We start from the raw sequence: 9,990 nt of genomic DNA, 5'->3' as shown, positions 1-9,990 counted from the left end.
GATGCATATATGCATGTAAATTTTTTGGTTAATGTCTTCACACCCACCCATTGAAATATTACCTCTGCTTCTATCTTTCAAAACCAGATTGTAGAGAAATGTTATAATTTCTTCATTAAAAGATTTGTTGAATTTGCCAATTAATTAACTTGGCCTGTTTTTTGTGATTTGGAGTTAGTGATTATTAATTGTGCCTTGAATATATATATATATATATAGATCTATTCAGATTTTCTATTTAATCTTATGTGAGTTTTGGCAGATTATTTCTTTCAAAAATTTTGATCCATTTTATCTATGATATCAAATTTTGAGGCATAGACTTATTCATAATATTCTTTTATTCTCCTTTTTCATTATTTAAAAAAAACAGTTTATTGTTGAAAGTATTACATATGCCCTCTCTTCCCGCCCACCCCCCCATTTACCCCATCTAGCCCGCTCTTTTAATGTTATTTGGCTCTACAGTGATTTCCTTTGTTTCAATTCTAAAATTAATAAATTATATATTTTCTTCATAGCTAGCCTTTGCTAGAGGCGTTTCAATTTTATTGACCTTTTCAAAGGAGCAGCTTTTGGTTTTGTTTATTTCTTTCACTCATTTCTTATTTTCAATTTCACTGTTTTCTCTTTTAATAGTTATTATTTATCTCCTTCTTATTAATTTGGATTTAATTATATATTTCCTAATTCTTAAAGATAAAATCTTAGATAATTGCTTTTACATCTTTCTATATATGCATTTAATACTATAATTTTTTAAATCATCACCCAAGGATATTTTTCATTGATTTTTAGAGAGAGTGGAAGAGAGAGGGAGGGACAGAGAGCAACATTTATGTGAGAGAAGCACATTGATTGGTTGTTTCCTGCACATGCCCTGACTAGGGTCCGAGTCAGCAAAAGCCTACAATCAGGGTATGAGCTCTTGACTGAAATTGAACCTGGGACCTTTTGGTCCACAGGCCCATGCTCTAGCCACTGAGCCAAACAGGTTAGGAGGTTAGAATTAATTATATTATTTTTTAAACAAAATATTGCATTTGCTGTATTTTCATTTTAATTTAGTTCAAAATATATTTCAACTTTTTTTGAGAGTTTTTCTTTAACCCATGTGTTTTCAGAAGTATGCTTTTAAATCTCCAAGTATTTTAACATTGTCCAGTTATCTTTTTGTTACTCATTTCTGGTTAAATTCCATTATGTTATGAAAGCCAACATTGTGTGTGTGTGTGTGTGTGTGTGTTCACACACACACACACACACACACAATCGTTAAGGCATGTTTTATGGTGCAGAATGTGTTCAATGTTGCTTAATGATCCATATGAACTTGAGAAGAATGTGTAATCTGCTGTCATTGGGTAAAGTAGTGCATAGATATCAATTCTATCCAGTTGATTGATAGTGCTATTGATTTCAACTATATTCTCACTGACTTTCTGCCTGTTGGATCAGTCCATTTCTGATAGAGTAGTGTTAAAGTCCTCAACTATAGTAGTAGATTAACCTATTTCTCCTTGCAATTTTTTCATTTTTGCCTCACATATATTGACACTCTTTTGTTGGGCATATACACATTAAGGATTATAAAGTGCGTAGGTTTTTGCTTGTATGTTTGTTTGCTTGTTTAGTATTGACCTCTTAGTAATTATGTAATGTCCTGCTTAATCCCTGAAAACATTCCTTGCTCTGCAGTTCTGATCTGTCTAATATTGACATATATACTCCTAGTTTCTTGATATATTTTGCCATTCCTTTAATCAATCTATGTATTTACATTTAACTTGTGTTTCTAGTAAACAATATCGTTTTTTTAAATCATTATAATCTGTATCTTTTAATTGATATATTTAGTCTGTCATTTAACATGATCATTGATATAGTTAGATTAATATCTATCATATTTGTTACTGTTTTTTTGTTAACATCGTACCTTTTTCCTATTTAGCCATCCAAACTTTTTCTGCATTTTGCAGCTAGAATTGAACATTTTATTCATTTCAGTTTTTACTCATTTTAGGATATCAATTGTACTTTATGTATTCAGTTACATATTTCCAGATTAGTGTTTAGATTCTTTAGTAAGACATTGTTTAAAAAATTGTCTTTCATTCAAGTGTTACCAGTTGATGCTAAACAAAACAACATAAACCTATTATATTTCTTAAAGCAGTATCAGAACTATAATACACAAGAGACATTTTTGTTATTAAATCAAGATAAACATGTTTTCCATGGTTCTTTTCCCCACTTTCTACAACAGCTACTTATATATATATAACTATATATAGAAAAGAAGAATCATTAAGTTCAAATTTAGGAACCAATTAAGGAAAATATTATTATTCAAAATCCATCTTAATTTCCCCATTTATTATATCTCCATGGCTAAATAGCTTCTATAAAATGAAGTACATTCAACCACTTGATTTTCCTCGTGTTAGAGGTCTCTAGAAGACCATTTTTATTCTTTATTTATATAAAATTATATTATAAATAGAGGTCTGATGCACAAAATTCATGCAAGGGTAGGCCTTCCTTCCCCTGGCTGATGGCACTGGCTTCCCTCTGGTATGTGGGACCCGGGCTTCCCTCACAGTCCTGGCTTCATCTGGAAGGACATCTGGTTTAATAAGCATATTGCACTTTAATTATTACAGATATGTTATATCATATTACATGATTTCCCATCACTATTTATCGCCTCTTCTATACCCCAATGATCAATACATTGTTTTCCATGTGGATGATTATTCCCTCCTTTTTTTTCTCTTTTTTGCTCGGTCCCTCCCATTCCCCCAATACCACCCATGACACTAGTGCTATCTACCTACTCTCTATGAATAAACTCCAATTTGCTTGGTAGTTCAGTTTGTTCATTAAATTCCACATATGAATGAATCATATAGTACATGTCATTTTTGGACTGGTTTATTTAACATAGCATAATGTTCTCCAGGTCCAGCAATGCTGTCACAAAGCGTAAATTTTTCTTCCTTTTATGGCAGAGCAGTATAACACTGTAAATGTGCCACAGCTTTTTTTATACACTCATCTACAGATGGATACTGTGTTATGAACAACAAAAAGACATCTAGTAGATACCTACCAACAAGTAAATCTAAAAATAAAATATATAAAAAATCTGATGAACAGATGGACTGGTGAATATAATAGAACCAGGGACATAGAAAGGGAGTGGATTAACAATTCTCAGTGGGAAGGGGGTCTGAGAGATGCAGGAAGAGATTGGACAAAAATCTTACACCTATGGATGAAGACAGTGGTGGGGGTAAGGGCATGGGGTGGGGTGGGGAATCAGGTGGAGGGGAGCTATGGGGGTGGGGAAGAGGAACACCTGTAATAATATGAACAATAAAGATTTATTATTAAAAAGAAAAAAGAAAAAATTACAAGCAACAAGTGCTGGCAAGGATGTGGAGAAAGGGGAACCCTTGTGCACTATGTGTAGGAATGCACCTTGTGGTAGTTACTGTTAAAAGCAGTATGCAGTTACCTAAAAAAAACAACAACAAAAAATGTAAGTCTCTTATAACCCAGTGATTCCACTTCTAGAAGACCACTTATAAAAAACAAAACAAAACAAAACAAAACAAAAAAAAAACAAAAAAAAAAAAAAACAGCTCCCCTCACTTCAACAAAATGAAAGTCACCATTCTGATAAATTGTGACTGGGATTTAGCTAACAACTTTTTCTCATTAAAAATTCCTGCACAATGTATAATATTACATTTCATAAGAATTCAATAGAACTTTAAGAACTAACACCTGACACTCTAAAGATATTATCAATATTGTTTCTAGATTTTTTTCAAACATTTTAAAATAAATTACATGTGGATATTTTTTTAAATATATTTTATTGATTTATTCACAGAAAGGAAGAGAGAGGGATAGTTAGAAACATCGATGAGAGAGAATCATCGATCAGCTGCCTCTTGCACACCCCCCACTGGGGATGTGCCCGCAACCAGGTACATGCCCTTGTCCGGAATCGAACCCGGGACCCTTCAGTCCGCAGACCAACGCTCTATCCATTGAGCCAAACCAGTCCCGGCTACATGTGGATATTTTAATATTCCACTAAAACCTAAGCAGTTAGTAAATCTGTAAATTGACTAATTTATCACTGACAAGTAATTTAGAAATGTAGAACTAAAATTAAAAACAAAAACAAAAAACAGGGGTGTGGAACAAGTCAGCCTGCAGGATAGCAGGGAGAGAGAGAATGTGAGTGAGTCAAAGGAGCAAGAGAGGAGACGTGTGTAGACGTGTGTGGTGTGCATGTGTGAGTGAGTGAGTAAGGAACAATTAGATCTCCCAGGAGTCTCAGGGATTGGCAGATTGGTCTCTACTAGACCGTGAGTCTGTACTACTCTCATAGTAACATGTGTTGTTTACTCATAACATATTTCAGAGTAGCAATAAATTGTTCCTTTTCTATAAGGAAGGAATTGTTTCTCCATGAAAGTTGTAAGCTCAAGGAGAGCAAGAAATGCATATATTTTTCACTGGTGTATTAATATCATCAACCATACTACTGGGAAGAGAGTGTTCTTCAACAAGTCTGTTCTATGAGTTATTTAAAATACGCAAGGATGAAAGAATGAAATTACTGATAATCAATGGGAAAGCCATCATAGAAACCAACCATATTGTTCACATACTTAACTAATGCTAATTCTCTCATTTAATTTACTTCACACGTGAACATTCAGGCCCTTCTTTAAAATAATCTATACAATAGTCCACCACACCTTGAATGACTTTAAAATTAAAATAAAATATATATTTTCATTTAAATATATCTCTTGAATGGGCTAATGTTGCAAGGTCAAAATAACATTTTGTAAATTATAATAGATATTCCAATTGGATTAAATTTATGTCTGTTGGTAACATTTATTAAAACATTCATTTAACTTTACAAATTTAATTATATTTGGTATGTGTCTGTACAAAGTGTGCTATTGCTTTGTTAATGCAAATACAAATAAACATTAATTTATGCAAAGATCCACAGTACCAACTCTAAATCCCATCAATTCTTATTGAAGATAAGACTAAATATGTTTATTTTAGCACATAATTTAATTTATGAGAAATATACTAATTTTATATTATATTCATAGTGGGCACTTAGTAAAATTTTAATTAAATCTAATTTTAGATTATCAGGAAAAGCTTAGACTTTTCTCTCCTCACTTTCAAATGCATTAGCAGAGATTTAGACAGCCTTGTATGTTGTCTAAAGTAATAAAAAAATATATCAGTTTGATTAAATTGCTTTGTATAACTTGCTTTCAGAAAATGTTAAACTTTTGATACAGTGTTCAGTGGTGGTGAGAATAATAACATTAAACAAAAACGAAACAAAACAGAAAAACATCTATTAACTGTATATATTCCAAAGTTATGAAATTAACATTTTTGAGCAGGAAAAAAAATCTTGGCAGTAGATATCTTTACTAGAAATTAATGAGAGAAAACATTTAAATGAAACATGATAGGGTAAGAAAGGTGAAGGGGTTCAGAAGTACAAATTGGTAGTTACAGAATAGTCATGGGATGTAAATTTCAGCATGGAGAATATAGTAGATAGTGCTGTTATGCATGTTGCCAGATGGGTGCTGGATTTACTGAGGGAATCAATTCATAGGTTATGTAATGTCTATTCATAGGGTCTTACACCTGAAAGTAATATAATATTTTATGTCTACTCTAATGAAAAAATAAAAATGTATTATTAAAAAATTAATGTAGTGACAAAAAATCACTATTATGCTCAGGGCCAATTATGGACATTTTTTATTTTCAATTAATCATTTACTTTTACATTTCAAATCTTATAAGCATAGATGAACATAGCTTATTGATAGGTTAATTATTTTTGCATTGATCCAAACATTTTTAGGTTATTGTATTTCTGTTGAGTAATACTGCACATATAAACACAATTACTTTTTTACTAAAGGAACAAAGTATTCATTAAAGCTTGCTTTTATTATACATTTGGCAAATGTTAAAAAAAATGCTTAGTCTATTTTTTCTCAGTCTTCTAGGACCTATATGCTAGGCAGGAACAAAATTATCATGAAGAGATTTCAAAAGGCCTGAATCCCCTGGAGTTACCCCCTCCCTTCAGTATTTAATAAGGAAAATCACCTTCTGTGAATTCAATAAAAGTTGAGGCCTCACAAAGATTTATACCATATTAAACACTGAAATCTAGTGCATAATGGTTCCCATGTGTACTCAGTTATCAGAATAATATGCTTTGTCTGATCAGCTTACATTTTATGACAACAATAGAAAATTTAATATTACATGGTGCTGAGACAAGAAAAATATTTATTGCACAATACCTTAAATAGGCTAAGTAGACAAATGATTTGGGATGTTTATATTTATTTCTAGTACACAATGTAAGATTTTATTTAACCCAATAAGACTTTATCATCTGTCCAATTTTAAAGTTGATTTTCAAGTGAAGCATTCTCTGTTTTATGACAAACACATCTTTGGGCTAAATAACTGTTGTTAGCTATAACTGTAAACTTATTTTAATATAAACAATTTTCATTAATACATTGCTCTCTATTATTTATAACAATAAACCTTTAAAAATTGGAGTAGAGTCGCTGCTCTCATGGACACTCATATTATTAAACACTCTCTTTACTTAAATTAGGAAAACACCTAAATGTGAGGAAATTGAATTTGCTTTGAAGAAAAAATATGCCATTTAATTGCATGACTAAATAAGGCTTACATGTAAACACAAAGTGCTCTATCTGAGATACTAAAATGTCTGACATCTGTAGGATTTTGCTTGCACAACACATATTTGTGGTTTATTAGCCAACCTGCTCTTTGTTTACAGTAGCTGCATTTGTTGCATAAGCACCTTTAAATTATGATATTGAACAACTGTGCTCTAGTGGACTCCAGAGGTTACTCTCTGACAGTGCTTGCGCACACAAACATACACAGGCCTGTATTTGCAAGAACAAAAAAAATTAGCTATATGAGTTTATAGAATTTAATTCTGGTGAGTTAAATGTTTCTTTAATATTAAAATGGCTTTCTGCAATAACATATTAGGTATGACTAAGAGAAATAAATTAAAATAAACCATATTAATATTAGTGTTAGTATAGTAAGCAGAAACTTCAGTAATGTCATGCACATTTGCTATCACAAAATAACTTTTTCTTCTTTAATGCTACATGACTGGTTCAATTAATATATTTATTTAATAAAATAGAATGAATTTTCATGTTAACAGCATTAATTGATTTAAGAAACCCACATAATTGGCCAATACATTAGAAATCAATTCAATTAACGTTTTTTAATATAGATGCAAAGAGAATGAATTCAAGATCATTTTTCCAGAGTAGTATTCTCCCAATATTATAAGAAGAAATATAAGGAAGGATGAAATCATTTTCAACTAAAAATGAAGTGAGAGAGTTTACACACTCAGCCTCAGCCCCCTTGGGTTTTAATTACTATTGGATATTTGAAAACTTTCCAAAAAACTGGAGACCATTTTCATCCATCAGACCATCAAGCAACCAGCAAAGTTGAAAACACTTTTATAAAAGAATCATACTTTAATAGTCATTATTATAACATCTTGTTTTTTATAATAATATTGTAGCATGTGTTGATTTGGTGATTTATTAAACCACAAATCCTTTTTTATGGTGTATAAAAAAGCCATAGAACCCTAGCTGGTTTGACTCAGTGGACAGAGTGTCAGCTGGTGGACTGAAGGGTCCCAGAATTGATTCTGGTCAAGGGCACATGCTCAGGTTGCAGGCTTGATCCCCAGTGGGTGGCATGCAGAAGGCAGCCAATCAATGATTCTCTCTCATCATTGATGTTTCTCTCTCTCTCTCTCTCTCTCTCTCTCTCTCTCTCTCTCTCTCTCTCTCTCCCTTCCTCTCTGAAATCAATAAAAAAATATATTTTTTAAAAAGCCATAGATTTCTGGGTGTTAATTTTATATTCTGCTACATTGTCCAATTAATTTATTAAGTACTAGAGGCCCAGTGCATGCAAGGGCACTTGGGGAGGGGTCCCTCAGCCTGGCCTGTGCCCTCTTGCAGTCTAGGAGCCCTGGGGGGATGTTCAATTGATGTATTGGACTCACAAAGCCATCAGTCGGACATCCTTAGCGTTGCCATGGAGGTGGGAGAGCCTTCCAAACTGCTGCTGTGCTTGCCAGCCTTAAGCACTCTGACCACCAAAGGGCAGCTCCTGCATTGAGTGTCTGCCCCCTGGTTGTTAGCACACATCATAGTGATCATTCATTCCACCATTCGGTCATTTGTATATTAGCCTTTTATTATGTAGGATACGCTGTAGATGAGGCCCTCTAGAAACATAAGAAATGCAAAAAAAAATTCACTGTTAACTCATTCTTGGATTGCCCCCACTTAAAATAAATTTGCCCTCCCGTGGGACATGTGCTGAACCTTGGGAACCACTGGGCTTGACACTTTTCCTCTCTGAGCTTCATTTATACATACCCAGATACCATGGGAATTGTAATTTCTTCTCCACCTACCTCACTGGGTTGTAATGAGGAGGTTCTGAGCTAATAAACTTAGAAATGTTTCATCAAGTGTCTAACAATTGTAAGAGACCTATCAGGTATATGTAATATACAGAAACAAACAGAGGAGCCAACAAAATGCAGAGACAAAGAAGCATATCACAAATGAAAGACCAGAAGAAATCTCTAAAAAAATTAACTAAATTGAATGGAAGCAAGCATAGTACTATATACAGAGTTCAAAACAATGATTATAAGGTTTCTCAATGATTTTAATGAGAGCTTCAAGGGACTTAGTGAGACTTTCAAAAATCTAAGTGAGAATTTCAAAGACATGAAATAGCACCAGTCAGAAATTAAGCATATACTAACTTAAAGAATAATTTACATGAATTCAATAGTAGAGTAGAGGATTCTGAGAATCAAATCAACCATTTGGAATATAAGGAAGCAAAATCACCCAATCAAAAGAACAAAAATAAAAAAATAAACTTTTTAAAAAAATGAAGATTGAGCCGAAACCGGTTTGGCTCAATGGATAGAGCGTCGGCTTGGGGACTGAAGGGACCCGGGTTCGATTCCGGTCAAGGGCATGTACCTTGGTTGCGGGCATATCCCCCAGTAGGGGGTGTGCAAGAGGCAGCTGATCGATGACTCTCTCTCATCGATGTTTCTAACTCTCTATCCCTCTCCCTTTCTCTCTGTATAAAATCAATAAAATATATTTAAAAAAAAAAATGAAGATTGAGTAAGGAGACTGGGACAACTTCATGCATACCAACATTTGAATTACGGGGTGCCAGAAGGATAAGAGAGAGTGCAAGATATTGAAAAGTTATTTAAAGAAATAATGATAGAAATCTTCCCTTGCCTGGTGAAAGAAATAGACTTAGAAGTCCAGGAAGCACAGAGAAACCCAACCAAGAGGAATCCAAAGAGGACCACATCAAGACACACCATAATTAAAACGCCAATGTTGAAGAGAATGAGATAATCTTAAAAGCAGCAAGAGAAATTCAGTTAGTAAGAAGAATAAAAGATTAAAAAAATTAAAAATATGAACAATAAATTGGCAATAAATACATATCTATCAACAATTGAATCTATAAAAATTAAAATACTTTTTGGGACTGTTTGAAGACAATTAAATTGGAAGACAAAGGCCCCAGTGGCAGAGCCAGACCCCACAATCACCTGGAATTTAAGCCTAAGACAACTGGGTAGCAATTTCCATGGAATAGAATACACTGTTTTAGAGTCTTAACTCTCCCCTAAAATGTACCCAGCTGCTCCTCTTTATCCAGGATAGACTGAACTAAGGAACCAAAGACTGAGTTTCCTTTTACCTGGAATCCACTGGGAGCCTGTGAACAATTGAATCTATAAAAATTAAAATACAT

This window comes from Pipistrellus kuhlii, unplaced genomic scaffold (assembly GCF_014108245.1).
Source record: "Pipistrellus kuhlii isolate mPipKuh1 unplaced genomic scaffold, mPipKuh1.p scaffold_m20_p_16, whole genome shotgun sequence".
Lineage (NCBI taxonomy): Eukaryota > Metazoa > Chordata > Mammalia > Chiroptera > Vespertilionidae > Pipistrellus > Pipistrellus kuhlii.
Note: the sequence above shows the minus strand (reverse complement) of the source record.